General features: G+C 47.2%; 1 protein-coding gene across 4 annotated transcripts in view; it reads right to left on the bottom strand.

Annotated features, from left to right (window-relative positions):
• LHFPL2 (LHFPL tetraspan subfamily member 2) overlaps window positions 1–27,440 on the bottom strand; it is a 166,793-nt gene that overhangs the window by 40,932 nt on the left and 98,421 nt on the right. The gene's annotated exons all lie outside the window — the stretch shown is intronic.

Genomic DNA, 27,440 nt, shown 5'->3' on the forward strand with positions numbered 1-27,440 from the left:
TTCCCTGAGAAGTCGGAACATACCTCACAGAGGGCGTGAGAACAAACAGACTTCCTGACAGCACGCCATTTCCCACAGCCCCGATCACCGCCAGCCTCACGAGATGATACCCACATATGGCAGAGAAAGTTCTTTTCTTTGCATGTGAAACGCCAAGCTCTTCCATGAGCAGGGTGGCTGATAATTCTGGGTTCCAACATAAAATATGGGCTGGACAGGACTTGGGGGAGGGTCTCTCAGGCTTCCTCACAGGATGAGGGTGGGCTCGAGAGTCAGCATCTCAAAGTTCCTACAACACAGGCTGCTCCACCCGACTAGACCACTGAGCTCCCCAGAAAGGCAGCACCAGGGAGCGATTCATTGTGGAGTCAGCCTGCCTGGATTTGAATCCTGGTTCTGCTACTTCCTAGATGGTGACTTTGGCACAGACCTGCCTCTGTGCTTCAGTTCCTGTGTCTGTAAACTGGGGTACCAATACAACCTACCACGCAGGCTTTTTGTAAGGATCTACTAAGTTAAAATAAATAACAAGCTTAGAAGAGTGCTTGGCACTGGGTAAGTGTTCCAGGCACTGGCCTACCCTCCCTGGAACAGGCTCCAGCCTCCCCATCCCCCGATGGGGGTTTTGCACCCAAATGGTCACTTTTGAGATTGTGCCTGAGGCATTCCTTTTGCCATTTGGATCTCCTTGTTCTAAGGCCCACCTGGCATGTGGTGGTTTCCCTCACCTTCAAATACCAGTCTTTTCCATGTGGGAGTCCTAAGCAGGAAGGATGCAAAATGGAGCTGGGTCTACATTCAATGCTGTCACCCTGGCCATGGACCAGCTCTGTGTCTTTGAACAATGAAGTTCACTTCTCTGAAGTGGGGGTGATCAAAGTATCTACCTCACAGGCTGTCACACAGGATTACAGAACCTGTCCACGTGAAGTAAAGTTTAACTGTAAGTACTCATTAGGGGGTAGGAAGCATTACTTTTATCATCAGTCAACATTTTTTCTGCTCTCAAAAGGCTGTTTGTCTCCACATGGCCGCAAAAAATCACCTTCTCGTATCAGTAACTCTCTACAGACGGAAGTTTGTCCAATGGTAAAGTAATACGTGGGAAAAAAGCACTTGATGGGAAGCCTGGAAAACATGGGTGCTGCTCTAAGCTCTTGCCCAACTGACACATGACCGCACAGCTCACTTTAACTGTTATGGCTTCGATGTCTCAGGCACAAAGTGACAGGGATGGGTCTGCGGATCACCACTGTCACTTCCGGTGCCAAAGGTCAGTCATTTCAAGCATAAGACCACCTCTTACTGCCTTCTCCCAGACCAGGGGCTCCCCTGGAGCAGGCAGCCCCACGTCCTACTTTTCTGGAGCGGGAGGCCTGCGGGGGAGGGCAGAGGGGAGGCCCTGCAGGTTATGAGGAATGCCAAACACAGTGGCTGAAAGGTGGCAGAAGAGGGGCATCTGGGTGGCTCAGTCGGTTAAGCATCCAACTTCGGCTCAGGTCATAATCTCACAGTTTGTGAGTTCGAGCCCCACGCCGGACTCTGTGCTGACACCTCAGAGCCTGGAACCTGCCTCAGATTCTGTGTCTCCCTGTCTTCCTGCCCCTCCCATGCTTGCACTCTAAGAAATAAATAAACATTAAAAAAACAAAAAGGCAGCAGAAGAGAAGGTCACATCTGATCACAGCACTGGGGTTGTGGGGTCTGGTGGTCACGCCCTTGGGCAGTGCACAGGGACATTGTCCAAGGGCCATGGTTAGAGGGCTTGAGCTAGATTAGTTCCCTCTTCCCATCATCTTCTTGTTTTCTGCCTGGGGTGGGGCAACCCAGCTCTGACCTTTCACTTCCAGCTCCAGGTTGTCTCTTATTCTTGGAAATAAAGCAGAGCAGTACCCCCGACTCGAGTCTTTGGGCTAACAGCTACAAATGAGGCCCCCTCCTGTCCTTGGCCTCAGAGATGAATCCTGAAATTGGAGAACCCTTACTCAGTTCTGAAAATTCAAGGTCATAAAAAGGGCCCTTCCTTTTCCCCCCCCAAATTTTATTTATTATGAGAGAGAGAGCCTGAGTGTGCAAACGGGGAAGAGGCAGAGAGAGAGGAAGAGAGAATTCCAAGCAGGCTCCACACTGTCAGCACAGAGCCCGAAACAGGGCTCAATTCCCCAACCAGGAGATCATGACCTGAGCCGATACTGAGTTGGAGGCCTAACCAACTGAGCCACCCAGGCACCCAAAGCCTCCTTCCTTTCTTAAATACTTTTGCTTCCTGTCCTAGACAAGTAAAATGCTTGATCATGAAGAATTTCACAGCCATATGCCAGAGGACATGATAGAATACAAAGTTTTAATCACTTTAAAGTATTTATATGTTGATTTCTTTTTTTTTTTTTTTTTTTTAATTTTTTTTTTCAACGTTTATTTATTTTTGGGACAGAGAGAGACAGAGCATGAACGGGGAGGGGCAGAGAGAGAGGGAGACACAGAATCGGAAACAGGCTCCAGGCTCTGAGCCATCAGCCCAGAGCCCGACGCGGGGCTCGAACTCACGGACCGCGAGATCGTGACCTGGCTGAAGTCGGAGGCTTAACCGACTGCGCCACCCAGGCGCCCCTATATGTTGATTTCTTATGTGTTTTACAAAGGGTACCAGCTGATTCTCAAATGCTCCTTAGTATGAATTCTCCAGATGGAGAAGCCAGCAATAAGAGATGCTCCTTTTTAAGGAGTTTAGTTTCAGGCAGGAGTCAAAAGTCATATCCCTTTTATTCCAAAACATAAACCGTATGAAACTGTCCTATAAAATTAATGTTTGCTACTGTTTATTCTCTGTTCTTTGGTGAATTATTAAAGTCAGCCAGTGCAATTCTCTGCTCAGTTATAAACGGCCCCAGAAGGCTGATTTGCATCCATCCAGGGGCACTTATTTCTGATAAGTACTCTTATTAATGATCTAATAAAATGTCTTGTTTTGTTATGATCAACCAAGTGATTCAAATGATGTTTAAAAATTCAGCACTCCAACCTGACAGGCTGGCGATGAAGCTGCTGAACCCACATTAATCTAAAGTGATTTCCAATTTTCTTTGGCATTATCAGTGAGATCATGGATGGATGAAAAAAAATTGTTTTTTTGAATTTTGGTCCCAATGATGTCAAAGGCAATATTTTATCAAGGTTCAGTAAAATCGATCTGATTAGAAACCACAAACAGCAAAGGCCAGGGGGAGGCCAGCGGGGAGAGGTGCTGGTAAGACACATCATCTGGCGGTCAAACACACACATCCTAAACTGGCAGGCAGGCTCCAGGCGTGGGCAGTGAAAATAAAGCTATGTCAACAACAAGAATAACACTCACGAACGCATCCACGTTCACCCCTCTTAACTTCCTGAACTTTGTTCCAAAATGCCCTTTAGCGGAGGTGGCAATTCATAAAAGCAAGGGCTGAACCCTATCAGGCATCTGTGATGAAGAAGGAATAAAAATGCCCATATGTAAGGCCAGCTACGTGCAGGTGCTAATATGCTGATAAATGAGTTGTGCACATGCACAGAAACACCTCCCACCCCGACTGAGAAAGCCAGGGCCCAGATGCTGTAAGGACACAAGGAATGAATTTCTGAGGTAATCGTAAAACTGCCCTATCCTGCAAAAACAACTCTTCTTTTTCCTGGGCCCCAGAATATCTGATTTCTTTTTTTTCTTCTGCTCTCATCTCGTTAAACCCCACCGTTCTTTGAAAACAATGCTCATTAAATCTGTGCTAAAACCAAAGCACGTAAGGAGTCTTAGGCTGCCAGCTCCCCAAACTGACGAAGTCATAGTCAGATGCATTATTTACCTTTATCTATCACTGGGATTAGCAACCAAGCACTCAAGTTCTCAAGAGGTACGGTTAAGACAGTTCCCTCTAGAAGCAAATACCTTGTTCAAGACCTGACCGTCCAAGGCACGTAGAGCAATCCACTGGGTCACGGAGGGAGGAGAGGAGACACAAAGACGCTCACTGCCCTCAAGTGGAATCAAGAAACAGACAACAGAGACTCAGGCCACTGAGGAGCAGGAGCTGAGAACTCAGAAGGTGGGTCAGGGAGGGGGCCCTACTGGAGGGGGAAGAATCTTGACTACGATAAGGTTTTATCAGGAAGATAATGACCGGGAAGTAAATCGAAGGGAGAACTGCAGTTGGTGGAAAAGGAGGTCAGGGGCTTTTTCTGCTTCTGTTGGATAACCCGAGATGCGTGCATAAAAACACTTCTTAAAGGAAGGCTGAGTGGGTGGATCCTGCCAACACCCCTTAGGTTGTGAGCAAAACAGAAGTAGCTGATCACCCTCTGGGGTTTTTGGTGTATCTAAGTAGAAATGGTGGCTGAGAGGGAGAATAAGATTTAATCCTATATAATATGATGAATTTTAAACAAACTAATTAAAATTGACCCGTGTTCTAACGGACCCTCTTCCCCATTCAAATGCATTTGGTCACTGACAGAATTATCTGTGAACTTTTTATAATGATTTCAAGGAACTAGGATGAACTTTTTTCTTTTAATTTATTTTTGAGAGAGAGCACAAGTTGGGGAGGGGCAGAGAGAGAGGGAGACACAGAATCTGAAGCAGGTTCCAGGCTCTGAGCTATCAGCACAGAGCCTGATGGGAGGGGCTAGAACCCATGAACCATGAGATCATGACCTGAGCTGAAAATGGACGCTGAACTGACTGAACCATCCAGGCGCCCCATTATGATGAACTTTAAGCGAGTCTGGGTTTCTCATCCAAATTCTATCAAGAAAGAAGCTCCTAGAACACATCAGGTTTAGGCAGCTTTAAGAGACAAACATAGGGGCGCCTGGGTGGCGCAGTCGGTTAAGCGTCCGACTTCAGCCAGGTCACGATCTCGCGGTCCGTGAGTTCGAGCCCCGCGTCAGGCTCTGGGCTGATGGCTCAGAGCCTGGAGCCTGTTTCCGATTCTGTGTCTCCCTCTCTCTCTGCCCCTCCCCCGTTCATGCTCTGCCTCTCTCTGTCCCAAAAATAAATAAATAAATAAATAAATAAATAAATAAATAAATAAATAAACAAACGTTGAAAAAAATTAAAAAAAAAAAAAAGAGACAAACATGTTCTGTTTGGCATCAAGCTCATTCTGGTTTTGGAGCTAGAGGGGGTATACCCGGCAGGTCTGCGTTGCCTTCATCCACTTCTGCTCCAGAGGATGGTGCCCTCTGGTCCTGAAACACTGGTGCAAGCGGGACTCGATCATTCGAAGAAGCAGCGTGCATGTGACAGAATAAATGCATGTTTATATTTGGCTCAGGAAAAAAATAGAAGACCACATTACTGGAAGAGTTTGTAAACATCAGTGTGATTCCAAAAACAAATCTGCAACCCTTTTTGCAAGCTGTCCCTTCCTGCTCAATTCTCCAGTAGCTCCTGACCACGTGGGACATTTTCAGGAGAGGAAGGAAGGGGGCTTCAGTGGATATGATGGAGAAAAGTACAAGCTTTCCATCTTATGTAAGAAAGACAACTTAATTAGGGACAAGGGTACCCCAATTTCCTCATCAGAAAGAAGGAAAAGCTGCAGCAGTCTGCATGGTAGTGGCCATTCCTCAGAAGCCATGTACCAAATCCAGGCACCAAGGGGTGAACTGATCTCATTTCTGGGTGAAAGATCATATTCACATACCATCAGCATTAACTTACATCTGTTCCCCATGCCTGGATCTGAGGCAGGGCTGGGACACCAAAATGATGAGTCCTCGTCCTCAAAGCACACACAGGTTCGTGGGGCGACAGGTGAGTCAGCAGGTGGGCACACTGACTTGTCAGTAAAGATGGGGCGCCCTGTTCGCCTGGAGGCAGTTAAGGCCACGGGGAACAAGTGCTCAGCACACGCCTTGCTCACATGGGCACTGTCCCATGAAGCAAAGGTGGTGCAGGCAGGAATGTGACAGGGAAAGACAGCAGGAGCCATCAAGGGAGGGGCGGGACATCTTTGGGATGTTGAACTTTGTCCAACACATTTTCAAGAAGGGTCCGCAGAATGATTTCAGTCTAAAAGTGACAAAATCAGGTTTGCATTTTGGAAGATCACCTCTGGGATACCTGCAAGGGTTAGCCACGTAACAGGAAGGAGTACAAGTGCCCTGAGTATGTCTGTGTATACACTTTGCACACATGCAAGCAAAGGTACACGCAGGATCTGTGGACAGCTGGCGATCCCCAGGACCGTTCAAAGGGGGCAGCTGAACCCTATATCTGGGAGACTGCGGCCAAGAAGCCAGGCAGAGCCCGGGCTTCAGTGACATGGCAGGGAGGGGGAACAAGGCCTTTAGGATGCTCTTGTGGTGATCCAGGTGAGAAAAGGTAAGAGTCTGAGTTACTGCCGGGGGAGGGGCACGTTTGAGAGGGACAGTAAGACTCCGACCCTAACTGAACATGGAGGCTGTTGAGGAATCCAGGATGACTCTCCAGTTTCTGTCTAACCACCTGAATGCTTCCATCCCCTGGAGGAAATGGAAGGAAGAACAAACAAGTGGAGGGAAATCATGTGTCTAGTTTGGGTCAGGAGGAACTTGAGATCTCTGTGGATGTGCACCAGGCACTGGGATGTAGGAGCTCCCAGAGTAAGGAGCAGCAGGGGTTTGAATGACTCTCCAAAGGTGAGGGTATGGAATAAGAGGACAGGAGGGCCAGGGATGTGCCCTGAGGATCCGAGAAAACTGCCAGAGAAACAAGCAGCAGTCCAAGGGGGAAGAACGAGGAGACCATGTGTCCTGGAAAGTATGATGGAGAGAGATGGGAGGGAGTGGCCACTCATGTCCTACAAAACAAACATTTGATCCTAAAAAGCAGTAAAGAGATTCCTGAGCAGGAACTAAAGTGGGTCCCACTGTGGTCTGAGATACACTTCAGAATGTCACGCATTGCATTTTAGCTACATCCTCAATTTGCCAGCCCCAAGCATTTAATTAAATGGAAAAAAAAAAAAAAAAAAAAAAAAAGGTCCCAAGGAGTAATTTATCGGAGAAGTCATTACAATAAACAGGCAGTTAGCACAAGGTCAAGATGAGGAAGAATGTGAACAATACAGTGCTGTAGATGCTGCTGGGGGGCGTGGGGAGCAGGGCTGGAGGGAAGGAAATGAGCTGGACAATGCACAGATGTCTACGTTTTCGCTGCCAGGAGTTCAGACAAACAGGAAGACCTTAAACTTCTCCAACTGGGAGCGCTCGGTTTTGCCTGATGAGCAGAGGGGCTGAGCACATGACTGGAACACAAAAACAGACGGTTGTGATTAAGGCCGTTGCAGAACGTATATGCAGCCTCGTTCACACAGAAACTCCAGCCTGGCTCACCCTGCGTCCAGACCATGTTCCCTCAGCCTGTGGTCCTCTTCTCCAGGCTGGTCCATAGGGTTTGGGGGTGCATGGCCTGTGACGTCAGAAGAGCCGCACCCACTCACGGGACCAAACAGGCCAACACACTAAGTTTCACAATTTAAAAATTCCCTGCTGCTATCTCGCAGAGAACCTATGTGCACTGAGACTGTTAAGTGGGACCCAAGGAAAAATGTCTAGCATAATCATCCACGGGACTTGCCCTGTTCCAATAACCATATCACAGCAGAGGATTAGGAATTGTTAGAAATCCTTTGCACTTCACAACTTGGGAATTTGATGAAATATTTTTCTCTTGTAAACAGTAATATATTTTTCTCCCTATTGAGTACCTATGCAAACAAGGGATATTTCTTGAAGTAAAGGATGTTTCAGAACATCACTTGGAAGGGGCCCCTTACCTGTTAAACATAAACGCTCTGCTGTAACTAATAATAGGGTTTCTTAAGCTTCGTACCTTTAACATTGGGGTTGGAGAATTCTCTGTTCTGAGGGGCTGTCCTGCAAGTCAGAGGGTGTTAGCAGCATCTCCAGCCTCTTCCCACTATATGCCAGTAGCAGTCCCCCAGTTGTGACAATGAAAAATGTCTTTCGAGGGGCGCCTGGGTGGCCCAGTAAGTTGGACATCTGACTTCAGCTCAGGTCATGATCTTATGGTTCATGAGTTCGAGCCCCGCATCAAGCTCTGTGCTGACAGCTCAGAGCCTGGAGCCTGCTGTGGATTTCTGTGTCTCCTTCTCTCTCTGCCCCTCCCCCACTCATACTCCTTCTCTCTCCATTTAAAAAATTAAAAAAGAAAAGAAAAGAAAAATGTCTTGATACTTCCAAATGCCCTTCAGGGACAGTTTTGCTCAAAAAGGTACCCACTGTGGTTAAGGACACAGGACCTAGATTAAGGTGAGCTTCAAGCCCTGGCTGTGGCACATACTAGCAGAATAAAGTTGGGCAAGTAATAGCCTCCCTGTGCCTCAATTTCTCCAGCTATAAAATGGGGGATAATACTGCCCACTTCATAGGGTTGAGATGAAGATTAAATGAGGATGTACATGTAAAATGCTTTGCACCGAGCCCGGCACATCCTACACATTCAGTAAACGAAAGCGAAGACAGTGGTTAAAGAAGAGTTGTAGACCTGTGACTCGGGAAGACAGGATGGAGGAGCATGCCGCTCATTTGGCCATAAGGTAAGAACAAACCCCCCAGAGAGCTCATGTCTAAACAGTCTGTACAAGGGCACGTATGGCCAAAATGCTAGAAACACAACCACTTATTAATATTAACCTTGATGGAAATCAAGCTGCTTTAATCCCTTTGGGGATGAAAGGGAGGAGAATAGAGAAAAGAAATGAAATAGAAAAATTGCTATATACCAGAGAGAAATAACCAGACACAAAGTGGACAAGGTAAAATTCACACTTCTTAAAAACTACTTCGGCCACAAATTAGAGTAAACATGCTGAATTTGGAGACTGAGAGAAGCCTCCCTTGGCCGCTGGCACCCCAGCCCACCCCCACCACCTACACACATACACACACACACACACACACACACACACACACACACACACACAGAACACAAGAGCACCTCTCCTGCTCAGCCGGTGGGGCTTGTGATTCCCTCACAGCCTGGCTTTGCATGGGAGATCAGAACACAAGCACAGAGTGAACCAGCATCCAAGCCTTCTTGGACTTGGACAGAGACTTTATCCAGTAGCTGGAGTCTGAAAGAAGCTGTTTCAAACAGTCATCTGACTCACAGACAATGCAACACTAAACTGGAGATCTCTCCTAATTAGCCATTCAAAAACACAACCAAGCCTTTGTGAGCCAAAGCCTGGAAGTATGTGGCAAAATACCCTCTTCGGTGTCTTTTTTCTGACCTTGCTTTACATGTATCTCAATAACATGCAGTTGTCTATTATGTCACTCAAGTGCACCATATTTTTCTTTTTTCATTAAAGTAAACGAAATAACCCAGAATAGCAGGAGGCTTGTGCCCAGCCTGTAAGGATGCACACGTTAACATTCAACAAAGTGCCCACACATCTATCATCCATGCCTAAGTCTTGTCCACTCAAAACCGCAGTGGAGGCGAGTGATTTTTCACCCTGATCTCCTATTATGTTGTTGTCACTTGAATGCGCTCTAAGAACCAGATGAGGAAAACAAGACAACCCTCCGTTCTTTCCTGAAGGAAGGCCAAGCAGCACCCTCTATTTGACCCCGACATGAAATCAAAGACATTACGTGACATTTACATTCCAGGGTAATTTGTGTAAGATTAAAACTTCTACAGCAGAGCTTAAAAAGCGAGAAGTTTGACATAAATAAAGTCCCCCACACCTAGGAGAAGTCAGACACTAGAATAACAGGCAACAGATATATGGTTAACTTAAAATATCCTAAACCATTGTGACAAACTCCCGAAAGTTGAATGGTAAACTCGCTGTGTCAGACTTCATTTGGGAATCGGTTAGCCCTGCTTGAAGAACTGGATTTCCCCAGCCAACATTCTGTCAAGTCACCGTTTCCATAGTTGGTTGCTGTCAGCGTTCCATCTGAGTAACCAAATGTTCCTCTCCTGCCTTGGCTGGGAGGACTAACATGGGGCCAGACGCCTTGGAGACCGAAAAACAAACGGACCCAGTTACTATGTTTTAAACTCAGTTCTGTCTGGAAATCAGGAAGCAAGACTCAGAAGATCAGCTTCAGGGAAGCTCTGAATGCTGATGAGATTCTTTTCTCAAAAGGCCAGATGAGAAGTCATCAAGAGCTTAGAAGGGAAGAAGGCTAACAAATGGCAACGTGGACTGCCTCCCAGAAGGCCCAGTCCGCCTCCACTGCTTGGGATACTTTTCAATTCAAAAGGATCAGGAATTTGGATCAGCATCCTGCTTCGTTATTTCCACCTGACCGTCTTGTGTTTCCAGATTTTATACATCAAGTCTCTGCCTAAAAGCCGATCTAGGTAGCCACTGTACTTCTAGTGGAGCTAAGGAACGGAGGGTTTTAGGTTTTACTACATTCACATGGAAAGGAGGGGAAAATATCGTGACTTTTCAAATGTCCTTATTACAACAGTCTTTCCCATCAAAAGAGGAACGGAGAAATGTCATTCAATGGGAAAAATCCGCTATCTGTCCTCTATTCCCTCCCACCCTAGCTTTATTTATTCACATACACGATGTTTACAGAGTTCCCGGGATAAGAACGTGAAGTCGGCAACACATCCAGCTGAGTCCTGGAAACAGTAAGCAATGGACGTGAGCTGGGATGATGAAGAGTAACATCCAATATCCACCAACCTCAATGTTTCCTTTCTCGTTTCTCAGTTCTGATAACTGTTTCTTCATTTTCTGAAACTGACAGCCACTTCGGGACTTTTCATTCGTTACAACTGATCTCTAAACCACAACCTTCTGCCTATAACTGGATCTCTCTTTAGGGTAGCTGTGCTCCCCAAAACAGAAAATCCTGAAATGTCTGAACCAAGGCACTTCACGTGGGAAGTCGCCCACGGAACTGTGTCTGCTGGGGGCTTTGGAGTTAAAAATACACCTATCAGACAGACTGCCCTAACAACTCTGTTTGCACACTTCCTACTTTACGCTCTCAGACTGTCCTGAGCTCTGCTTGTTGACTCACAGCCACGTTTGTGCATGTGCTGCAGAATACGCTTACGCAGCAACAGCTAACAGTGATGGTGCCCTTTACAGGCCTTACCAAGGCCCATGCTGCCCAGTGGCGCTGTGCTGCGTACCATGCATGCACTGTTGCTGAACTCCCTCACAGTTTCCAGACAGGTGCTGTTCTCTTGCTTCACAGATGAGGACACTGAGCTAAGGGCCTTTTAAGCAAATCAATAAATACAGAGCATTCCCTCCAACATCCAAGATACAGCATCCACATTCAAAAGATGCTAATAGGGGTGCCTGGGTGGCTTAGTCGGTTGAGCGTCCAACTTAGGCTCAGGTCATGATCTCGCGGTTCATGAGTTTGAGCCCCATGTCGGGCTCTGTGCTGACAGCTCAGAGCCTGGAGCCTGCTTCGGATTCTGTGTGTGTGCGTGTGTGTGTGTGTGTGTATGCGTGTGTGTGTGTGTGTGTGTGTGTGTGTCCCTACCCACTTGTGCTCTCACTCTCTCTCTCTCTCAAAAGTAAATAAACATTTTTTAAAAAGATACTAATAAATCGCAAAAACAAAGTACTTCTATTTTAACCAGTGTAACCTTAAAATAATCTGAAATACTATTTTAGAAACTTGTTCTTCAACAGGACACAAACAACCACATGTTAATTAGCAGAGCCCTGTCAAAGGCGAGCACCTTCATACCTTAAAGTTACATGTTCACCCACACCAAAAAAAAAATTTACCCATACCAACACCTGGAATCCTATAAGAACCAAAGTACTTTTCCTGGTGATCTCATTTTACTGCCTCAGCCTTCCTGTGAAAGATTGAAAAGAACTGATAAACTATAGCACTTTCCCCTGAAGCATGAAGCTTTCACACTGCCTCTGGAAAGCATTTTGTGGTCTGCAGGCAACAGGGCTTCATCCAGGATGGAGCCCAGCCATGCATCAAGGCCGGCACCGAGCTGGGTGATAAAATGCTCACAGGTTTAAACATAGAAAGCATTACACAAGAAGACAGGTGAAAGGATTTGTGAAACAGGTCACTGAATGTTTGAAATACTATATATTTGCAAGAAGGGAAACCATCTGACAGACTGAATCATGAATTTGTGCAATGCAAGAATTTATAAAAGCACCAGGGTATGAATCATAGCCACAAAATGATTTTGTAACACCCTTGTAAAAATCCACCCCATAAATGCAACAGCTCTTCCAAAAGCACTTGTCTTTCTGTTTTAGGTTTGACTCATTTAATGATTTGCAAAGATAATTTATAAAATCTACGTGAGATATGATTTCTGGAAACTAGAAGACGAAAGGGAGCAAAACAAACTAAACCCCAGTACAGCAGACTGTTTGGACGCCATTTTGTCTACACCAGAAGTATTACCAAAAAGAGAGATTATCATGCTTTTCCTTCTGATGATATACTAAGTCAAACCCTAAGATCCAATAAGCACCTTTAGTAATTGCTCAAGAGCACTCCAATTCATAGCTAAACACCATCAACAGGAACTCTTCTAAAATTACGGATACTTTTGTCATGAAATTTTAAATGGGCTTCTCTGAAATGCCATGTGATATTACCCCCAGATTTTAAACTCTATGATCAAATTACATCATTAGGATTTAAAAACATCAAATTAACTGTTTTGGTTTTACGTATACAGGTGGCTTTAGTCTACTGTTTCTCCAATACTCCTTTGTGGAGAAGGCCTTAACCACTAAGGTCCACATGAAACCAAACTGAACGATAAATGGTCATTCTGAGAAGTACGTCTACACATGGAACGGAGAGTTGGAGAGTTTCATCCTGATATGATATCTTCATGAATTTCTCTCCTGGTAAGGACCCATCATTTAGTGAAATCATGTGCCCAGTGTTCTAGAGAAACTGGTAAGATGTTGAGTCAGTGGTTGTGCTAAGAAGTTCCAGCTCCAGGGTTGTTGACTCTGAATCTATTGGGCCAGACATCATTAATCACTTTTACAGCACAAACGCCAGACTGACCACAACACTCACACGGACTCATCCTTGGTCACCAACAGCACCTAACCCTTCTGAGAATTCCAGAGGCAGAAACAAAGATGTTACTTCTAGGTGACACCCAAAGGACCAGGGTTATTCCTGAGCAGTTCCTGTGTGATAGGAATAATGCCCCCACAGCCCCGCCTTCCAGGGGTATCCCCTCAACCCCAAGTTGGCTCATTTCACAACCATCAATGGGTTAAGTACTTGAATAAGTAACAGGTAAGTTTTCCCCAACAGAAGCTTCCAGGTTCCTACCCAACATCCATCCTCCTCTCCTTCACTAGGAAAACTTACGGCCAGAACCGAGGTAAGGAGAGTAAGATACTCACCTTGAGCACAGAATTTAAGGGATGCCAAAACCCGATGAATTATGACAAATAACATCTTAATATACAATCATGTAAAAAAAAATCAACATAATTTAAAACTCCACAATGAACCAAAATAAAATTTTAAATAAATACCAGGTCAGCATTACCAATTATTCCTTTTACCTCAGGCTCAAATATAGCACTGCAGCATTGTATTAAAACACCATTTATCTTAATTACTGGGTTTTTGGTGTTCCCTTAAATTGTGCACAAAGGTAAGTGCCGTACTTGCCTCACGTTACTCCTGGCCCTGAAAGAAATTCTATCCACCCTTTGCAGATAGGGTGACCAATGAGATTTAAATAGATGAGATGGGGAGAGGTTTCTGGGAAAGCTAAAGGACGTGGCTCTGTCACACACACACATACACACAAAAGTAACTATGTTAAGTGGGGGACGTGTTAACTAACCCAGTGGTGGGAATCCTTTCAAATCATCACATCATAACCTTAAGTTTGTTACAATTTTATTTGTCAATTATACCTCGATGAAGCTGGGGGGCGCCTGGGTGGCTCAGTCGGTTAAGCGTCCGACTTCAGCCAGGTCACGATCTCGCGGTCCGTGAGTTCGAGCCCCGCGTCGGGCTCTGGGCTGACAGCTCAGAGCCTGGAGCCTGTTTCCGATTCTGTGTCTCCCTCTCTCTCTGCCCCTCCCCCGTTCATGCTCTGTCTCTCTCTGTCCCCAAAAAATAAATCAACGTTGAAGCTGGGGAGGGGGGTAGAAAACAAAACAAACAAACAAAAAAAAAACCTGATAAAAACAAAGGACCTGACTCAGCTTTGATACCGGCCTTTCCCATTTGGGGAAAGTGACCTTAAAGGCTCTAGTGGGGCCATCAAGAACGAAATGTCTTGCTGTGCGACAAGAAGACAATGTCATGAAGCTATCATCCTAGTCAGTCTTTCTCAGGATTATTACCTGAAAACAACACAATTCTTAGTTTGTTTCAAGCACTGTGAGTGGGTCTCAGTTAACTGATAAACACAGTTCTTAACTAGGAATACTAAAAAAAAAAAGGCTAATCACAGGATAAAGCCATCACCTTCACTTAAACGGGATTGTTCTGAAGCGATACCACAAACATCGCAGATACTTCTCTTTCATCTTATTAATTAAAACCCCAATGTTTCCACCCAAATGATTCTAGTGTCAGTTTACTATCATGAAGGGCACATCGCTGGCCTCCCAAGGAACCAAAGAGGCAAAGGTGAGGGAAGGGTATGGATTGGAATCATGAGGAGGGGCTCCGGTCCCAGTCTGGCACACTCCTACCTGCCGCGTGCTGACAAGTAGACGTGTTGGCCAAGCCAATGGTGCCAAAGGAGCCCGATTCTGGTGTGTACCGGGCAGTGTACCAAGTGACTTCAGAGGCTCCTCTCCTGACCTCTCCTCTACTGGGTCTACTTATAGCCTTACCAACGAGGTCCAGTAGACTGAAATCCTCTGCTGCCTTGGCACGTCAGGGATTCACTGGTCAACCGCAGCAAACAATTAACCTAGGTTTAGCTCAGTGCAGTCACCTTTCAAAAAACCAACATTTTAGAAGGCACCTTTCACATTCCGGGTATCGATCTCCCCACCAAAAAGTAACACCTCCGTATGGAAGACGTACCAGGGAGCACTGGACATTAAGCCTTGACATATTTTTTATTTTTTAAACAGATGAAGCTTTGTTCCATCAGGTATGGCAGTAATTCAAACCACACGAACAAACTGTTGCCTGGTGACATTCCTTAGAAGACTTGTGACATGTATACGTGAGAATAAATCAGAAGAAAAATAAGTATTAGTTTGTAAATGTACTGCTAACACTGTGAGAGCAGGGGTGGGAGGTGTGGGGCCCCAGGGGTGGGTGGGGAGGAAGGTAAGTAAAAGCGTGTAACTTTTCAATCTCCCTGAACAAAGGAAATGGTGGGGGGAAAGCTCTCTCTGGCTAGGAGGATGTCAGTGCTGGAACTGAAGGCTCCTATTCCAAGGTCAGAGCCCCCTTTTCAGCAGAAGAAAAGAAAAGAAAGTGTCATTTACATTTCTCCCTGCTTGTATGGGTTGTTAAGTAATAAGCCCTGTGCCAGAACCTTAATCTGCAGGATCAGCTCTGAAAAGAGGAAGAGATTTCTGCCAAGCATTTATCAACACCTAAAATTGTTTCTTTTCATTCCTAGAACTGAAGCTGCTTTATTACATTTATAAACCTGAGGTCCACTACTCCCCTCCAAACCTGCAGGCACTACCTCAGATTATATGCCATGGCTCTAAGAAAGCGGGGAAACACCACACCAAAGAGGCTGCCGAACAAAGACTGGGGCCCCTGAGCTGCCCCCGGCCCTGTGGGGTGTGGACACCCCCACTCCAGCCAGCAGTCTGGATGGGGCGACTGACAAGTCAAAAGAACAGTGCCCAGATGGCACCCTAGGAAGAAGAAGGGGTGCAGCTGTGGCCAGACCCCCCTGTGGTGCTAGACGCTGGTGGAGGGGGAGGAGGGAGTGGAAGAAGGGATGGGAAATGGCACGGGCCGCCAGGTTTCCAAAAGGGAGCTCTGTGAGACCTGGAATCCCTCTTAGAGGAAAAGCAGAAGAAGCCCCTTGGGGCCAAAGGCTAAAAGAACAGGCAAGGGCAGCTTGGTGGGCCTGGACAGGGCAGTGTGCTGGGAGCCACAGAGAGGAACAGGAAGTCAGTGGGAGTCACACAGGTGCAGAGAAGGGAGTACTGAAGGGAGCACTAAACTGGGAGTCCAGCAAAACACTGGTCCCCTTCCAGTATGGCCCCTAACCAGCTGTGTGTCCTTGGGCAGGTTGCTTTGCTCTTCCGGGGCGGGGCTCTACGGACTCCTGCATAAATGAGGCTGTTAGAAAGCAAACGGTCAAAGGACCTTCTGGACTCTAACGTCCATGACTCAGTGATTCCCTGTCCTCAAGCCTCACCCATCCCTGGTGCTGACTCACTCATGTTGTGACTGCTGGGTTTTCTTTTTTCCTGACCATCCTTTGGTTTCAAAGCAAAATAGGAACGTAAAGGCAGAGCGCCAGATGTGGGGTCAATCTTCCCTACTTCCCGCGTTACTGAACCGGCTGCAGATCCTTGGGGGAGCAGTGGCCTAAGCTTTGGTCCCCAGGGCATCACTGAAGCCCTATCAGGCCTTTGCTGTCCCTGCTTGGCTCTGGCAAAACTCCCCGTTCCTGCCAACCTGTGACAGGCGAGTTGGGGGCCGTGACGAGGCCCAGCAATTTCACTTGGACAAACACTGCCAAAATCACAAAGCCACCTCAACTTAAGCTTTTCGAATCTTGGAATATTATTTTTTGCTCGGTACTGTAAGTCCACGGCAAAACTTTAAAGCTTTAATAGCATTTTTGCTTCAAGTTGAACAAGTATGCTGGAATGCAGGAAGAAAACCCCTCGACTTCTTAGGAATAACTGGGAAGAAACCCCATTTTCCAGTGTCCCAGGACTGCTCCCCATTACATTTCAGTTCTCTGTATCCCACAAAAGGAAATGAGGCTTCCTCTGAACCTTTGCACACACCACAGGTAAGACATAAAGGAGTGGTTCTACCAAGGAATCAGAGACAGCCCTGACTTGGAACACTACACTTAACCTCCAAGGGCACCGGCGCCCCCTGCCTTCCAATGAACTCTGACCCTGATTGAATCACTGTGGGGGGAAACAGAGATCAAGATGATACTCAAAAAACCCTCTCTGCTGCAGAGATACCCCTCCCCATCTCAGTCGGCTCCTGCTTGTCTCATTGCCCCAGGTGCCCACAAAGGGGAGAGGGCAATTGAGAAGGGTAAACATCTAGTAGGACCCCTTCCCCACCAGAGCCAAGAGCTGGTATAGCAGGGGGAGAAAAGCCATCCACAGGGGCTCCTCCCAGCCAGCCCCCTTGTCTGGGTCCCCAACTCAGCCTGCGAATTCCCAGTCCCACCCACTCGCGAATGCCTTCCAAGCCCTGGAGCCCCGTGTATGGGAAGTGAGGAAAGTCTAGTGCTTGCTCCCCTGCCAAGCCTGGCTGGGGCCGTCTGTGGAACTCCCATATACACTAACCACAAGCACATCATGACTTCTGGCCGTGGACTCCCCGACTACAGTTCCTTACCCCAGGGCGGGTCGGCTATGGGCCCTTCCACAGACCTGACCACACCATTTCCACATGACAATGGGCTGTGGATTCTGACTCAAACCGCTAACAATCTAGAATACAATCAAAATCACAAGCTGGAGCTTACTGGCCTCAGAGTTTTAATAATCACACTGGCTGATCATGCCTTTGGAAGAGACAGGCATTCTCCCTCAGAGAAGTGCAAGTCAACCAAAAGACCCATGCAAAGGGAGCTCACCGGACTTCCCTCTATGAAGATCCCCCCAGTCATGGCTTCTGGCTTCTGCAGCCAGATTTCACCACATTTCCTCAAGGGCCCGTGCCAAGAACAGACCAATGCCACAGACTGAAAATAGCCCAGGCACCAGATGTGATCACATGGGGAGTGGGGGTGGCCCAAAAGAGCATGCGGGATGAACTCCCATAGGCGGTGGGGGGTAGGGTGGGGGGCTGTCAGTATTCAAGTGGAACCTGGCTAGGGCTCTGCTAACTCTTGTTACTTCTATTGTTCAGTCAGCCAGATGCCACAGCAAAAAGACGACCCCCCAGGGAAGTCTTTCAAGGAGACAGAAGAGTACGGTTTCCTCCTTGCCTCTATAAGAAACCCCAGCAGCTTACAGAGTCAGCCCAAGTTTCCCCCCCAGTATCAACCAGAACCTATCATTCTTGTTCTCCTACAGACAGGATAAGAACCCTAACTTCTCCAGGAATGGTTTTATTCCTCTGCCACCATGCAAACTACACATATGCTCATGAAGGCTTTAAAATTATCAAAATGACTTTCACCTTATGGCTTTTTAAAATATATATATACATATTTGTTTAATGTTTATTTATTTTTGAGAGAGAGAGAGAGAGAGAGACAGACACAGCATGAGCAGGGGAGGGGTGGAGAGAGAGGGAGACACAGAATCCGAAGCAGGCTCCAGGCTCTGAGCTGTCAGCACAGAGCCCGACACGGGGCTCGAACTCATGAGCTGTGAGATCATGACCTGAGCCGAAGTCGGACGCTCAACCGACTGAGCCACCCAGGCAGCCCTCACCTTACGGCTTTCAATGCCTGGGCTATTCTTTTGCCCTTACGATTTTGGTAAAGTTTGCTCCATTGTTTTAAAAAAGTCTCCGTACACATCAACCAGCACAGGTTTGCGCTTTGCTGAATTAGTCGTTACATCTATAGTGGTCAGTTTGCCCAACCATACGCATTTGTTACCAGGACAATTATAATACACAACACTTGTAATCTTGTTGTTATGTTAAACGTCCTCAGCACCACCAGGCAAGGGAAACATCATCAGTATGACCAGAAGCAGCTATCAAAGTACTTGCCTTTTTTTTTTTTTTTTTTTTTTTTTTTTTTAAAGCTTAGGCCAAAGACAAGATGATAAAAGTGGAGAGGGGTAATTCCTCTGTCTGTGTGCCTTCACCCTTCCTCTGAGGCCTGAAGACCACAGTGGACTCTAACCCTTTACCACTCAAAGTATGTTGCCTGGAACAGCAGCATGGGCATGGCTCTGGAACTTGCGAGAAATGCAGAATCTCAGACTTCCTGAATCAGAATCTGTAGTTAACATTCACAGCCGCAGCAAAGCATAACAAGCACTGCTCTGAGGCCTTTCTCCTCCCACCTTCACGCCCCTCTACCCATCCTCTACTTGAATGCATAATTTGGCCTCAGATCTGAGACCAGCCCATGCTCCCTGGAGGTCACTGAAGCTTTTCCAAGGGGCCCAGTCACCATGGCAACCCCACTCTGCAGACATCCCACACACCTGGCTGCACCCTGCCCAGCTGGCCTCCTCCGATGACCCGTCTGGGATGGTTAGAGATGTGCAAGGCATTCTGTCCCCCAAAAATGTTTATTCATGAGGAAAAAGATCTATTTTTAGGTGTCAACGGCCAGCCCATCCTGGCTCACCCAGTCCCTCTCCTCCCACTTGTCCAATTAGAAAGATCATATTGTTTCCTGGCATACGGTTCCAAGGGCATTGAACACAGGCAGGGGACATGGAGAGGGCTCCAAGAACAGCTCTTAGTGAATGGAAACAAGATGATTTCTGCTCAAAGCAATTTCCTCAGCACCCACCCTTTCCTCCCACCATGGACCCCATGCTGATGGGACGCCAAGGCCACGTGGAAGTAACAGGACACCAACATATGCAAGACATATTTTTTTTATCCTCCAAATACAACAGAAAAATAGAGAGCCCATCAGTTAACTCTTTTTCTTTCAACCCACCCAAGTTGAAACCTTAATTGTCTATTCCCAATTTCCCAGATGATAGAGAGGTGAATCCAACTTTTTCTTGTATGGAGGAGTGTGCCCAAGAAGGAAGGATGTAAAGTCAAAAGCTGCTGACTAGCTGTGTTCTCAAATTCTGACTTTTTAGGGGATCTGGAAGTGACCATCAGCAGCTGATCCACCTTGATATCTGGGTGTGCTACAGGCCCAGCCGACGTGTCAGGCCACGTGCCTTTCCTTTGCTCACAGTAGGTGGCACTAATTCATCACAGTGCTTTTTGCCACTGAGCCTAGATACTGTCTTAGAATGAGTCCCTATTCCTGAAGAATCCCAAAACCCACCCCAGAATTCCTCACCCAGGCAGTACATTTGAACAGGACCCCAGGTGATCTGCATGCACACGGAAGTTTAAGAAGGGCTGGCATGGGCTCACGAAGTGACATGTACTTGCTACCCCTGGTCTCTTGTCTTGGGAGGGTCCAACCTCTATGTTCCTATTTCTGTTCCAACCTTTCCAGAGGCTTGAAAACCTGGAGGCTTCTATATAATAGCTGACCCATTAATTAAAAAAAAAAAAAAAAAAAAAAAGTAGCATTCAAAGATTGAAAGACTGTAAAAATCTAGATTTCTGGCTTTTTTGGGGGGAGGAAAAGAACCCATACACCTGGTAATACTGGGCTTACATTTCCACATGACAGAGATGACTAAAGAAGTGGCCTGTCTTTTTACAAAGGGCATAAATTTTGGGGCACCTGGATGGCTCAGTCAGTTAAGTGTCTGACTTTGGCTCAGGTCATGATCTCACAGTCTGTGAGTTTGAGCCCCGTGTCGGGCTCTGTGCTGACAGCTCAGAGCCTGGAGCCTGCTTTGGATTCTGTCTCTCTCTCTCTCTCTCTCTCTCTGCCCCTCCCTGCTCACACTCTGTCTCTCTCTCCTTCAAAAATAAACATTAAAAAAAAAAAAAAAGGCATGAATTCTTTAGTTTACCTCAGTCTCCACTACTCCACATTGCTACACAGTACAGCAGCCTACATTACTTCTTCCTGCTGCCAACCTGAATGTGTGACTGTGGAGGCACAGTGGAGGCTATAACGTTTCCCAAATCAGTAAGAACAGTTGCCTGTAGCGTTAACCTTCCCTTCAACCCTTCTCACTAATTCGGAAGGTAAGCAGCCACATCTGCACTGGCACTTTCCCCATCACATCCCTGTGTGGGCAAAGGAGCCCAGCCGTGGGAGCCACGTCTTCCTATAGTCCTGTCCTGTTTGAGATCCAAGGGTTGTCTGATGTCTGCAACCCCACACCACATAGCCTCTCCATTGCCGAGTGCCCAGCACCAAGCACATGCCAGGAAACACATCCTCAACAGCATGAGCCATAGGTCTGCAGCCTAGTTCAAATTCCTGGCTCTGCCACTCAGGAGCGGTGTGATGACCCTAGGCAGACCCTCTGAGCCTGTTCCCTGCTCTGCGAAATCAGGGAAAGCACTTCATCACTATTCCACCGAGTCACTGAGGGAAACAAACAAAATACTGTGTAGCGTATCCATGCACTCAATAAGGGTGGTTACTGCTATCGTTAGACACGGTTGGTGCTCAACAAACATTTGTTAAGCCGTGGACCTTCCCATCACCTTTGACTATCCTACCCCCCAGACAACCAGAGAGCTTTCAAACCCTCCATGCTGTCACCTAGGGTGGGAAAGAGGCACTGGAGTCGTCCCTGGACAGCCTGTCCCCATCAGCCTCTGAGGATGCGGGCTGCTGGGACAGAGACCTGAAGCCGCACAGCTATGCTGGGCACGGTCCTTATCCCTGCTCACAACATCCGCTCAAACCAGCCAACTTTTTACTTTGTTTTTTTTTTTTTAAGTCATTAACATTTCCATATGCCTCCCTTTGAAGTTAAGATATATTTTTTAATTCCACTCCAACCCATATAAATCTCTCCCTTCTCAGATCTCTAAATGCACTGGGTTAGGACCACACATTTTAGCATCTAACGCTTTCTCAGTATTTCATACAGACCCCATGACTCTTCAGAAAAAGTCTAAGTGGCCTCTAAAGGTGATTTAGCACAATGTGTGGCAAGCAGAAGGTATTTCTTAAAGTACACATATGTACATACACGTATACAACAATTCCCTTCTCAGCATAACAATAAATGTTTTTGCATTTAGTTTGCAACAGCAAAGTGCTAAGCAATGTAACAAAATACATGCCATGCCCATTAATACCCATTCCCTTGTGTGCGAAGAGACATGTTTCATGTTAACTAAACTATGAAATGGAATCCTTCCAGTTTTCTTTGGTAATGTTTGAATGTATAATAAATGAAAAGGGACTGAATTAGGTCACTGCCTTGTTTGTTTCCTTAAAAAGCGACTGGTGATGATCTCTGGGCTGCAGCATTTTATCTGCCAACGCTGCAAAATTGGCGGAAAAAACATGATACGTGTTTCCAAAAACAATGGTTTCATGCTAGTTCCTCCTTTCAGTTCTAAAGTATCCATCACTGATTTCAAGAGGCCACAGACCTTGGTCTCGGCTGTCCTTTTCAGGAACCACAACGGCCTCCCATTCACAGCCTGCAGAATGCAGTGGGCCTGGTGGTCACTAGAAGGCACTGGCTGGGAGAGAACCACAATGGTCATTTTTAGCCTCCCCAAGTAATAGGGAGGAAGTAGAGGTGTTTGGGACCATTCCCGGCATTTATCCAAGCATCCTGTTACTGCTGCCACACCACGACCAGCTGTGACTCCTAAGTGGCACATCAAAACAGCTACAAAATTCACTGTTTTAATGGCAGTCCTAGATGACAGTTCCTCCGCCATGGGGCAGACAATGGTCTCATTGAAGCGGCTCTCCGGGGTGGATGTGGAGCGATGTGTTTGTCTGAACAAACCTCACAGTCCTGCCAGGCAGCTGTCACCTTGCTATGGGGCACATGAACAGTTGTCATCCCCCCCCCACACACACACACCACTGCCCTTAGCAATAAGGAAACCTGAATGTGTCTTTGTGAGGAGGGAGTGCTGACCTCTAGCATTGCCATGAAAGGATTCTGAGCAGAGCCTGAGGTCTCCAAGAGGGAAAATGGCAGGAACATTAGCACTAAGAATAAAGGAACAGAAAACCCCTTACCCCCCACTGAGAGGGAGTGTGTCCCTTCATTAACCGCTTGACCTATCACCAGTGAGTGGCAGCCACACATATACATACACGTATACGACACCTCTATCCACCACCCCCACCTCAGCCCCGACCTGCACGGCACTCACAACAAAATATGAACACACTGACTGAAGGCCCAAAGGCCTTGTGAGCGCTTCCTTTGTAGTTTCTTGCCCAAGTACCCACAGCGCAGCCGGGAGATGTGGGCATCCACCGAAGGATGCTACAAAGCTCTTATTGCAACTGTGATTGCTGCTTATAGAAACCATTTCTCGGGGCGCCTGGGTGGCTCAGTCGGTTAAGCGTTGACTTCGGCTCGGGTCACGATCTCACGGTCCGTGAGTTCGAGCCCCGCGTTGGGCTCTGGGCTGATGGCTCAGAGCCTGGAGCCTGCTTCTGATTCTGTGTCTCCCTCTCTCTCTGCCCCTCCCCCATTCATGCTCTGTCTCTCTCTGTCCCAAAAATAAATAAACGTTAAAAAAAAAAAAAAAAAAAAAAGAAACCATTTCTCATTTACTGTTGCACAGAGAACACAGAAGCAGACTGTCACAACCCACTGGACTCCTGGCTGGGCCAGTCACAAAGGCCTCAGGAAAGGGGGGAGGGTCCCTTTCATAAACTCTTGTACTAAGGCCAGCCTGACACCTGATAAATCTGTTACTGAAACAGATCTTGGGGACCCAGTAACACTCAGCGTGGGGGGAATAAAGAATAAACCCATAAAGGAAAACTGTGCTGCAAAACCTACACAAAAGAGAACTTTCAGTTCAGACTTGCACCCCAGGAACATGGTAATAATTAAAGCAGCACCAAGTACCAGGTACCTACTTAGGTGAGGACTGTCATGAACTTGTGCCTACCTGGCCTACAAATGACAGAAGGCTTAACCACTAAGGTTAAATTAAACTAAAAGAAAAAAAAATCATCCCCATTTTTAAAATGCATTTCTATAGCAGAAATAACATTAGTATGCTCTGATTTGAATTACGACAAAGGTTCACTTTAAGGGGGAAGCCATTTGTAATTCCAGAATCCTTAAGTTACAGAAATTTAATAGCTCCGTGACCTTTGGATTTTTTTTTTTTTAAACCATTGTAGTTATTAAGCTTTTGTCCAACTACCTCTACATCCTTGGGAAATAAATTCTCCAGCATTGTGTGTGATGGCTCTGATTTGCCATCAGGAAAAGCAAAGTTAACAATCTCTACTGAGCCTCACATTACCCCAGAGCACGCTTTCTCCAGAAGGGTCCCTTGAGAGGCTCAGGTTTCTGAATGGCAAACGCTGCTGTGAGCCCAGCGGGATGATCTTTACGGAGCTGCCAAACCCACTTGCCTTTGTCCCTCTGTGGAATCTGCCAGCAAAGGGAGCTTGTGAATTGCTTCCTGGGACTTTCAAGAATCACCCTGCTGGGCTCCTCTTTGCTGCAGCCCCTGTGTGTGTCCTGGGAGGTGCGGAACACAACTCAGACTTCCCCGCTGCTCTCAGACCTCCAGTCAAGCAGGTGGCCTGCCGGTGCCCACCCCGATGCTGTTGTCTCCTTACCCCTTCACACCCCACAGGCCGACTTCCCGTGTGGCCTTCAAGGTCTAGCTCCCATGGCATCTCTTCCACGGAAGCCTTTCCCTTTAGACCACCCGCCTCCACCGAATGGGATCCAGCCTTTATCTGTACCCCTTCAATGGCACAACACTTTCTATAGCAGGAGGGGTTTCAGACAACACCTTTTCTCCCTTACTGGACAGCCCCACACACTTCTTGAGCTCCAAATCCTCACCCGACTCCCCGTCCCAAGCCAGCAGGGCTGCACGCTCAGTGCCTACTCAGTAAGCACCTAAGGGAACTTCCCCAGAGCTCTGTTTCTGCCCGTAGGGAGGGCGGCAGGGGTCCACAGACCCTGCCGGAGCAGCCACTGGGATGGCAGTCTCCCATCCTTCATGCTAAGGCTCTCCAGATTTCCCACCTTCCTTCACTGCCCCTCGGACAGGGCAGCGCACAGCAGGACGGTCATGGCCACAGCCCTGTCCCTAACACAATCCTCAGCCTCAGGCCTGGCCTTCCAGACACAAGGGGAGAAAAAACGCCTTTCCTCAGCCAGAGAGCCACCCTCAGGTACACACAGCTGGAGGCCTGAAAGAGACAGGGAGATCTGCACAGTGCCAACAAGGATAAACTGTCCGCAGCATCAGGGCAAGGCATAAAAGCCACTGTTATATGTGCACCGAGGACAGAAAAGGTGACTGCGGGTGGGGCAGTCTGTCACAGGCTTTGATTGTGTCTTGCAATTCCAGGCCGGAACGCTAGAGGGCAGACCCAACTCCAGCGGGCCAGGTGGGCTGCAAGCACTCTCTGGCCTGGGTCTTGAGAAGACCACACGGCTGACCGATCCGGGACCAGGCTGGGGAGGCCTGAGGGCGGCTGAGGAAAATCACTGACCACTCGCCAGTGCTGGGGTAGCAATGAGAGGGAGACACTTGACTTCCCAACGGAGAGTATCCTGTCCTTGGCTCTGCAGCTCCTTGGGTGGCTCTCTTCTAGACATTGTGCGATTCCCTTACTTCAAGCCCCCAGCCTGTGAGAGCCTCACTGCCCAGCCGGCTGTGGACAGCAAACTCCAGAGGGCAGGACCATGTGTGTCTCCCCTACTCACCGTCACAACCTCACACAGCATCTGGTGCACACAACAGGCGTCCAACAATGACCTGTTGAATGACACCTCAGCGGTAAAACAACTGATTTTTGGTTTGGAATCATGAGAGGTAGCACACTTTGAACACAGAGGACAAACAGCAAATGAGCCTCTCCACTCCAGGATTTATGTAGTAAGGGTCAGGGTGGGCATATAAAATCTCCAAATCAAAATCGAAAGGTGCCTTCTTAGGGGGCTACCATTTCTCAGAAAAAAATTAGCCAGGAAAACCTCTGTTGTGATTTTTATCATTAGGATGAATACATATTATTTCTCTGAATCCCCAAGTCACTGATGTGTACAGATTCAGGGAGGACCCACAGTTCCGATGACGACAGCAGTTTTTTTTTTTAATTTTTTTTTTAACATTTTTATTTATTTTTGAGACAGAGAGAGATACAGCATGAACGGGGGAGGGGCAGAGAGAGAGGGAGACACAGAATCGGAAGCAGGTTCCAGGCTCTGAGCCGTCAGCCCAGAGCCCGACGCGGGGCTCGAACTCATGGACTGCGAGATCGTGACCTGAGCTGAAGTTGGACGCTTAACCGACTGAGCCACCCAGGCGCCCCGACGACAGCAGTTTTAAAGCAGCTTGTTCTCATGAGATCGGGCCACAGTGGTGGGAAAGCCCACGGCAGAAAAGTGTGCCAGTAAGTCCTAGACCATTTTCTGGCATGTACACACACACACACACACACACACACACACACACACACACACACCAGAACATGAAAACAAAGACACAACCACTGAAGTGACTGTTCCAGCAAGCGTACAACTAACGGCCTCTTCATCTGCTTTTCAGTAACTGGGTCAGAATCTGAACTTGTCTCTCTGGCCTTCCTTTTTCTAAAAGAAAACATTCCCTGACCAAAATATGGAATTCATCTGTATTGTAATCCCAAGTGGAGAGCAGACTCATTTCCTCTTGATCTGTGTCTCACTCACGCCTACTCACTCTTGTTTCTCATGGACAATGAATGGAAACACTCCCCTGTAGGAATCTCAGCCGCCCTCTTTGAAACAGATGTTTTGGAAACCCCTGACAAGCTGCCTGTCACTGCGAGGCAGATCACACACTTTCACAGCCAGTCGGGTCCAATGCCTCTGCACACCCCGCTCCGACATGAGCTGCAAGACCTCAGATATCTGTTCCATGAGATCAGTTCTAGAACTCTGCAGGTTAGCAACTCTTCCTTCAGGTCCCCTTTCACCAACATTCCCCATCAGAAGGCTACTTCTAAGGCCCTACTTCAGCAAAGTCATTGTCACGGGCTACAGAATCTAGGGTGGGGCTTCTCGGGAATGTCTCTGTAAGGATCTAGTATGGTCAAACCCTTCAATGAAAACATTACTTTCAGGAAGTGAGCCAGGCACTTGGGAAAGAAAATGAACTTTTGTAAGCCACCAGGGCACTGTTCATAAATTTCTGCTAGGCAAACAGGGCCCTCGTGGCTTTAAAGAGTTATTGCTCAATACTTCCTAAGCACCCACATAAGTTCATGTTTCTCCCTGAGGGCCTCGCTTGCTCCAGGAGAGAAATGCACTACAAGTTTTCGTCTTGCTTAAAATTGGTGTGCTGCATGGAGGCAGATCATTCGAGCCACCTGGATGTGCTGTGAAATAGTTTCTCAAACAGTTCCAGCTTTTCCAAATGCACCTATAAAAACAAAACTAAATGCCCGTTAAATTCACTCTTTAGGGGACCTACTTTGCTCCAACAGAGTCAACTGACCAGAGAGAAGTTTCAGCAGAATCGAACACACTTGCTCGAACAATCTGGTTATTGGCCACTGCAAGGAG

This window comes from Leopardus geoffroyi, chromosome A1 (genome assembly GCF_018350155.1).
Source record: "Leopardus geoffroyi isolate Oge1 chromosome A1, O.geoffroyi_Oge1_pat1.0, whole genome shotgun sequence".
NCBI lineage: Eukaryota > Metazoa > Chordata > Mammalia > Carnivora > Felidae > Leopardus > Leopardus geoffroyi.